At 38.5% G+C, this 9230-nt stretch overlaps 1 long non-coding RNA gene and 1 pseudogene across 1 annotated transcript; both read left to right on the top strand.

Annotated features, from left to right (window-relative positions):
* The first annotated feature begins 3831 nt into the window (after nucleotides 1-3831).
* On the top strand, nucleotides 3832-4529 carry LOC107716878 (uncharacterized). Its single transcript, XR_001637263.1, has 3 exons — nucleotides 3832-3871; nucleotides 4005-4217; nucleotides 4342-4529. It is a non-coding gene; the product is annotated as an uncharacterized LOC107716878 (long non-coding RNA).
* A 3106-nt stretch (nucleotides 4530-7635) lies between these two features.
* LOC107716871 (myosin heavy chain, fast skeletal muscle-like) lies at nucleotides 7636-8468 on the top strand (annotated as a pseudogene).
* Nucleotides 8469-9230: the final 762 nt, after the last annotated feature.

Here is a 9230-nt window from a genome sequence, read left to right as displayed (position 1 = left end):
CTTCACTGCCTTCACTGCTCTCTGGCGGTCTGCCATCCTGGACCGGACTCTGGGACCGATCACCCAGGCCTGCCTGTCTTCCAAGTCTTTGCCTGCCTAGCGTTTGGACTGTGTTCACCCCTCTCCTCACCATCTCTCGTCTTGTCTGCAAGTCCGTCTCAATAAATCTGTTAACACTCACTCTGCATTTGAGTCCCCCCTTCAGATTCGTGACAGTAACACGTGTTTGCAGCGTTGAGCAATGCAGTGCTGAAATTTGCGTGCTCACGAATCCTCTCATTATAACACACGAATTGTAGACATTATGAAAGATTCATTATGCATATATTTATTGTGTTATAACAGAGATTTGTGATATATTATAATGATGAACTGAGATGTCTTTTAGAGATTATAAATGCAGCACAGCGCTCTCTAAGCAAATTAAAAACACAGCACTCTCTAAGCAAATTAAAGTCAACTGTAATATTCTAACACGAATGTTGTTCGCTAATATTCATGAGGACACAACAACCACACTTAGGATTTCTTCTATGTAGCCAGCTATAAACCTACATCCTGAAAACATCTAATTCCCAAAATGCACTCTCATTTCAAGGGGACCAGGTACGTATCCTCTCTAGGCTGAAGAATTCAGATGTCTCGGGCCCAGCCTCCGTTACTCCGTGGCCCCTGGTAACGAAGTTAGTCTCGTTTGAAAAACAGACTCTAGCTTGAGCAATACTTGCTTTAATTCTCATTGAGGCAGCAAATTGGCAGGCCTCCCTTAAGATCTTGACAGGCAATGAAGATTTAATGTCAGAATTATGATTGTTAAAAACAAATGACTGATTCTTAGGGCAGATGATAAGCTATTAATTTAACCTTCTCTTCCTGTAATAATGCTGGACAGTCTGCCAGTTATTAGATCATAATTAGCTTGTGCAATTTGCATGGAACCAGAGAAGCATGTAGACAGGCTGTTGTTGTGTCTACATGGCGGTAAGTACTTTTCCACGTCAAAGACCGTTTTTATAAATATGAACATTGCTGTGGATTTTAGCGTATGCACACTCTAAGATCAAATCTGTGCGTACGCACATTTTATAAATGAGGCCCCAGATGATTACATTATTTTAAATGAGTCTACTCGCCAAGATTACTGTTATAAACATGAGCCGCGTCCAAAAGTTAAAGGGGGAGGTGTTACTACAATTTATAGTAATATTTTAAGTGTTTCTCAGAAGTCTAGTTTCAAGTATAATTTGTTCGAAGTAATGGTGCTTTATATAAAATCATCTAGTGTAATAAGTGCTAATGATAAATCACTTTTGACATTTTTACTGGCTACTGTAAACAGGCCACCAGGGCACCATACAGACTTTATCAAAGAATTTGCTGATTTTCTGAGATTCTCAGTCTTAATTGTTGGTGATTTTAATATCCATGTAGATAATGTTAAATATGCAATGGAACTAGCATTCACAGACATTCTAAACTCTATTGGAGTTAGAAAACGTGTCAGGACCCACTCATTGCTGTAAACATACTTTAGATTTAATATTATCAAATGGAATTGATGTTAATGACGTTGAAATTCTGCAGCAGAGCGATGATATCTCAGATCATTATCTAGTTTTGTGTATACTCCATTTAGCTAAAACTGTAGATTTGTCTCCTTGTTTCAAATTTGTTGGAACCATCACTTCTACCACAAAAGACTGCTTTGTAAATAATCTTCCTGACTTGTCCCATTTGTCTATTGCCTATATTTATTGCATGCAATTATTCCATTGAGTTACTCCATCATTCTGAATTAGGAATTGAAGACAGATCAGGTTATTAACTGTTGCTATTTCATAACCTTTTAAAGTCCTGTATTATACATGATCTTTTCTGTGGCTTAAATAAAACTTAAATACATTTAGACCATCAGGTCCGTACACAGCAAGGGTTATTATGCTTAGGAAATTCAGATCTTGTTCTCCTTAAGAAAAACATTTCTTATTTCTGATATCTGTAAATCTCACCCTAGAACTTCATTTGAAAATGCTTTGGCCTCGTCCAACTATCCAGACCATCAATGAGCAGAATTACAACAGCAGTGCTGAAAATAGTTCACACAGATGAAAACACGAGTGATGTTTCTTTGTCATTTTATTTATTCATTTATTTTTACAGTTTTAGTTTCAACATTTTTTTTTTCAGTACCACATAAACTCACATTGAGAATCACATCATCCAGGACATGTATTTGTATCATTGTACAGTGCTAATTTGCATGCCAATTTATACATAATATTTATAATACTTATAATTTTAATGATTTTCTATTACCTATTATTATGCACTTGTCAAATACTTTTTGTCTTTGGTTTAATTTGAATTATAAATGTATCTTTTATTCAGAACCAAAATGTAATTATTTTTAAATCATATTTCTGAGTTGGAGACATTTTGTTTCCTTGATTTATGAATGATAAATGATTCCAAAAAAGCCACTGACCTCTAGTGTTGAGAAAGCAGTTAAACAATAATCCAGCATGTACTTACAATGATCTGCACATTTGAGGCAGACTTCAAAAACCGCTCCACTCTGAGGTGCCTTCAGAAGTATGTGCAGTCTGTTCAGCGTTTGGATAGTTGAGAGTGTAAAGACTCGTTCAGTGTTTCTATACACACACTAAGGTAGGATGCATTTTGATGAATGGGAATATACTCTACAGTTCCTCAGACAAAACAAAAAGCAAAACACACATCTCACTGGATCTCACATGATCTCTTTGCCATCACTGCTTCAGATACAGCAGAAGACAAATTGACACAACCTTGATCTATTTTTACATGTATATTAACCTTAAGCAAGATCAAGCAAACAGCTGTAAAGGGCGAGACATTTTCCAGAGCTTATAAGGTCTGCTGGCTTCTTGGGTTTCTTGAGTAAGCCCTCTGTTATTCCATGAACATTCTGACCTCTGCCAAAAGCAGATTCAGGGTCTTGAAGGAAAACGGAAGGAATGTGTCTCCTTGTTGCTGCTTCAATTAAATGCATCTCAATTTAACCCCTTGCTAAAGGACAAAGCCGTGTCAACATTTACCTCATATCGCATTCACCATCTGTGTCTCTATTACTCAGAGACCTGCACCACCAGGTTGCCATTTAAAATTTCATGTTCATTTCCAGTCTGTAAGGAACGTGCATGTTGGTGGTTGAGCTCAAAGCATCTGAATAAGCTATTAAAGAAACATTAAGGCTGTGTATTTAGATTGCATTCCTTCTCACACCACACACCATCTTCATTAATATGACTTTGACCTATTTATAAATGCGCTCAACTTGCAGATGTCTTGAAACTGTATACCAGAGTCATTTGACAGCTCCTCCACAGCCGTGCCTGCATTGGTAGAGTGCCAGCTGGATTATCTGACAGCATGAAGAAGCACTGAAAACCTGAGTGTCTGATTCCCATTCCCACTCAGACAAATGTCTAGGATATTCACTCTTGCCCAAACAAATCTACTAATCATTACAGGACTTTTCATCTATGTGGACAGAGTAGAAGCATTTTTTTGGGATGGCTGCATTATGCTTGTCTTGAATACTTCATTTATTGAACTTTAGACAAGGGAATCATCTTGGATATACTTGTATAATTTTACTTATTTTATTTATTTATTTAATGAGGAAAGACCTCTCTGAGATTAAAAATCGCTTTTACATGAGTGTCCTTACATTTGGTTGCCATTAATAGGAATGTTTGATATCATTAAAAGAAAAAGGGCATACATGAGATTATATATTAACAGAAAACAATTTCCAATAAATAGTCTGTGTCCATGTATTTATTTTACAGAACCTAGCAGAAACCTTTCTGGCCTTGAAAACAAAAAGGTGAGCAGCTTGGGCGTACACGTAATGATATACTGCATCTTTAATGAAAATACTATGTTAATGCAAAAGAATAATTAATAACTTAAGTAAGTTTGACACCTAAAAATGTGTACCTTTTAACATGTTTTAACAGAAAAGTACAATCATGGGAGATGGTGAAATGGAGTGTTTCGGCTCGGCGGCCATTTATCTCTGGCAGCCAGAAAGAGAGCGAATCAAGGCTCAGAAAACCCGCTTTGATGACAAATCAGCATTCTTCATGACAGATGCAGATGAGATGTACCTGAAAGGTATTCTTTTTAGTAAAGAGGGTGGCAAAGCTAATGTCAAAACTCACAGTGGGAAAGTACAACAGATAAAAAAAACGCTATTTAATGTGTTCCTGTGCTTGAGTTTTCAGAGGTCAAAGTTCTTCACTTAAATAGTGTATAAATGTGTGTACAAAAAAGTCAAAAAAATGTTCATTACAGACTGTTACAGTAAAATAAGATGAAATATTCCCAATGAATCCTCCCATTGTTTGACAGAATTGAGGACATGGCCAACCCTTATGACTACCCAATGATCAGCCAGGGTGAAATCACTGTCAAGAGTATCAATGACGTGGAGGAGTTCATTGCCACTGATGTATGTTGACAACTGCAATATTATTTTTAGTAACATTTTTGAGGTGGTACAAAAAGTACAGTCGATTTCACCTGAAGTACTGAGTTTTATATTGAGCGATTTTAATCCTGAGTCGCTGAAAAAAGCACTTACACACTATTATTAATATGTCACCTGCCCAGATGGAATAAAATACTAAATTTGTGTTATAGGTCAGTGATTGGGCTCGGTCAATCACAACTGAGTGTTTTTATTGCCTACATATAAGACTGTTTTAAGGAGAGAGAGTACAAAACAAGATGTAAAGGTTTGGACTGGAGATTATATGCTCTTTTTACAAGAGTGTTATGATTGCATGGATTGGACTATGCTTAAAGAAAGCTGTGGTGATGATTTGCATGAGCTTGCTGGGGCCCGTTCTTTCTACGTCGCTAACTCAGTTAGCTGGATTTGATTGTTGACGATTTGGCATGATCTTGGATTATTTTGTTCTTCGAAGCTCATCGTGGGCTTGCTGTCATAGTAACATGTCCGTAAGCTTAAACCTGCTCGGGAGCAGCTTATTTCATATAAACCGGATTAGATTGCATCTTTTTAAGTGGAATTGATATTTAAAGGGTTCATATGATGCGATTTCAATTGTTCCTTTCTCTTTGGAGTGTTACAAGCTCTTGGTGCATAAAGAAGATCTGTAAAGTTGCAAAGACTAAAGTCTCAAATCCAAAGAGATATTCTTTATAAAAGTTAAGACTTTTATACCTCGTTAAACGGCTCGTTCTAACACGCCCCCACATGTCTACGTCACTATGTGGGAAGATTTGCATAACGCCGCCCAAATGTTCACGCAAAGAAAGAAGCCGTAACTTTTATTCTTGCTGTAGTATTTTTGCCGCCGTCGCCATGTCGTGAAGACGCTGTGTTTTTCGTTGTGAAAGCGAAACTACTTTGTTTAGTCTTCCAAAAGAGGATGATATCTGCTTCGTCATGTCTAGAGCTGATCTGTGCTGGTCGCTGAGGAAATACATCAACTTAGTGCTGTGGATCGCCGGATCGGCTTTCACCGTGGATGAAGCGGAGTCCAGCCCGGAGTCGTCACATGTGGGTGCCGCAAGCCCTCCGGACGCCTCTCACTCTAGCCCACAGTGTGTGACGCTGTGTGACTTGTTGTTTGTCGTTTCTCCGAGTCTTACACACATGCTATACAGTTAATTTGAGTTGTGCATTAATTTGAGTGCTGGCAGATATTATGGGAGTGGCTTGATGGAGCTGCAGGAGATGCAGATATCTTGATCTTGACCCTTAAGAAACTTTAATTAATGCTTTCACATAACATCTGCTTCAAAGATAAAATTACATGAATTGATAATTACAACATTGAAATAAAAATGTAAAGCCTGTACAAATACTAGAAATCGTGAATATAAATAAATGGGAATCATGTAATAAATAAATAAATAAAATAAAAGAAGTGCACATTTCATTTATCTATTATAACATTTATGTAGTTTTGTTCACTTGGTTGTTTCCTTATAAAGGTCCAGAAAGTTTTACGTCAGGTGTCTTTTTTAATTATATGATGCGTCACGTCCCGACCAGTCTAGGGTTGGTAAGGCCGACAAGAATAAAATTAAAGAAAAATTTAGCTCCTCTCCTGTCCCGGCTCACAATGACCACAATAGAGGCTTATTCTCAAGCGAAAAAGTTTGTTTATTACATCTTAAAGTGATGTTTGGAAGCACATCTCTTCGGAAGGGGATCTAGGCCAAAATAACAAACCAAAGGGAAACTAACTAAGGGTTTAGAGAAGTTCAAATTGCCTAACAAACAAAAATTCCCAAAAGAAATACAGAGGTCTTTCCCTACCTCCCTCTCTGGCCAAAAAAACAGGAGAAAACGACATTCACAAAATAAATGGCAATCCCCAACCTACTGCTTCGGAAATGACAAATAGGTGTTTACAAATAACGAATAAATGATACAAATAACGAATACTTGTTAACAAACAAAAACTCTTAAGGATCGGATTATGGAGGACTCAGATATAGCTTAGTCCTTGCAGTCCAGGAAAGCACCACTCAGAATGATTACTCGCACTATTTTCAACGGCAAGTCAATAACACCGTCGTTTAACAACACTACACAACCAACTGTTGTCTGGGGCAGGGGACAGAGGATGGAACAGCACGACACCCGCGGTGGAGCTTCACAACGCACACACTACAGAAGCTCTCCAACGCTGCTCTGCTTCCCAGCATTTAAACGCTCCCGCTCACCACGCAATCTCCTGCAGCTGGTCCCAATCAAGCACTGCCAGAAGGAGAGGGAGGGAACTGCGCACAATCCGTAACACACAATACAACATATACAATATATACCAATGCAAATAAATACAAATAATAACTTACGTCGAAGGACGTAACAGATGTCATTATGTTGCTGTCTTGCCGCCAGCCAATTGCTGCATTGCTGATCGTGGTTTCGAGTATCGATAAATCTGCCCTTTAGGGGAAACACGAGAAAGCACAGTAATCTTAGACAACTTAACCCAGATATTTTAATAAAATCCACAAATTCGTTTGAAGAACCAAATTAGCCAGGGATCAGTTATCATGATTAGAAGATCTGGCATCTTTCAAATCATCTCAGATATATTAAGCGATGTGCGAAGGTGTAGAGGATGACACAGTGACCTTGATACATTCACTTGTGAAACATTTGGAGGGGAAGGGGTCTCATGCAAGACTTTTATTTGTAGATTTTTCCTCTGCTTTTAATATAATTCAACTTCACGTTTTAGTAAGTAGGCTTTTAGAACAATTTAAATTGAGTAATAACTTAATGGGTTGGATTTTAGATTTCTTTGTAGTATTTAATCTATTTTGTCCTTTTCTTTGGTGTCCTGGTACGGGAATTTATCTTTAAAGAGCCAGAACTCTATTAACCAAATTGTAAAATGGTCCATCCCCTGTATTATGAATTCCAGCATCATCTGTCTAATAGACGGTTTAGAGTACCGCAGTGTACAACAAAAGGGTACAAGAACAGCTTGGTCCCAGAAGTGATTATTAATATGAACAGTAATAAGATGAAGTAATGGGTTTATTATAATATTTAAAGCGTGAGCAGCAAGTGGACGATGTAAGATGTTTGGCATAAGAATGAGACCAAGGCTTGAGGAAGCTGGTGGTGCCACTGCTGCTCAGATTGAGATGAACAAGAAGCGCGAAGCCGAATTCCAGAAGATGCGTCGTGATCTGGAAGAGTCTACCTTGCAGCATGAAGCTACAGCTGCAGCTCTCCGAAAGAAGCAGGCAGACAGTGTGGCTGAACTCGGAGAACAGATCGACAACCTCCAGCGGGTCAAGCAGAAGCTGGAGAAGGAGAAGAGTGAATACAAGATGGAGATTGATGACTTGTCAAGCAACATGGAGGCTGTGGCTAAAGCAAAGGTAATGTCACTAGATGATCATTAATAAGTACAAAATCATCTTTACAAACATATTCATATAATCTCTAATCTCTTTAGGGTAATTTAGAGAAGATGTGCCGCACTCTTGAAGACCAGCTGAGTGAAATCAAGGCCAAAAGTGATGAAAATAGTCGCCAGTTGAATGACATTAATGCACAACGAGCAAGACTTCTGACTGAAAATGGTAAGAGAGTAAGCTACACATGTAAAAAAAACTCAAAACTAAATTGAGTTAAAAGATTCTTGTTTCATGCTAATATCTGTAACCTGTTTCTAAGGTGAATTTAGCCGTCAACTGGAAGAGAAAGAAGCACTTGTTTCACAGTTAACTAGAGGAAAACAGGCTTTTACAGCAAATTGAGGATCTCAAAAGACATGTTGAGGAAGAAGTCAAGGTAGAGCTACACATATTATTATTATTATGTTTATTTTTTTGATGATCCAAAACATTGTACATATGGACTGATTAAAAACCCAAAATATGCTGCCTTATAGGCCAAGAATGCTCTGGCCCATGCGTAAGGAAAACAATTACAATTACACATGAAAATACAATAAAGAATAGTGATAAATTCAAACAGAAAGAACTAACAAAATCAGGGAAACATGAAATTCTTCTGGTTTCATAGTGTAACGCAATGAAAAACTTTGTGGTTTATATCTCACAATGGTGTGACGAGGTCTAGAACAGTAGCGCCGTTAAACATGTGGCTAAAAGCAAGATATCTAGCAATTTTAGGTATACTTACCAGGGCTTGGTCTTGTCACACCCCTGTGGACTGTCGATTGTGGTTTCTCCCTCTGTGTCCTTATTTGGTTGTTCCTGTTCTCATTATCAGTTAATCACCTCATTGTGCTCACCTGTCTGCCCCTCGTTATCTGCCCTATATGAGTTCCTGTCTCGTGTATTCTAGTCTGTCTGTCTTTCTTGCTGTCTGTGTCCTACCTGAATCTGCCTTGCTGTGTCTACATTAAAAGTCATTATTGGAATCCTTGTCGTCCTGCCTGCCTCCACACACCGTGTCGTGACAGAATAACCAACCCTAAGTAAAGTATAGCGGCGCCTTTCCCCTCATTTGTTTTTCCGGTTTTTATTTTCGTGTTATGGATTACCCCGCCTTCCAAATCCTCCTGCTGGAGCAGGGGGAACGCTCTCTTGAGGACCACACGAACGACTTTCTGTCCCTGGCTCACCTCACGCACTACCCGGACAACTGCCTCTGCTCATTCTATCAAGTTGGACTTAACGCCACCATCTGAGCGCAGTTGTCCGGGGATGGTCCT

The sequence above is a fragment of the Sinocyclocheilus rhinocerous genome, unplaced genomic scaffold, assembly GCF_001515625.1.
Source record: "Sinocyclocheilus rhinocerous isolate Xijiao unplaced genomic scaffold, SAMN03320098_v1.1 scaffold1381, whole genome shotgun sequence".
Taxonomy (NCBI): Eukaryota; Metazoa; Chordata; class Actinopteri; order Cypriniformes; family Cyprinidae; genus Sinocyclocheilus; species Sinocyclocheilus rhinocerous.
Note: the sequence above shows the minus strand (reverse complement) of the source record. Positions and strands in the feature narration are given on the sequence as shown.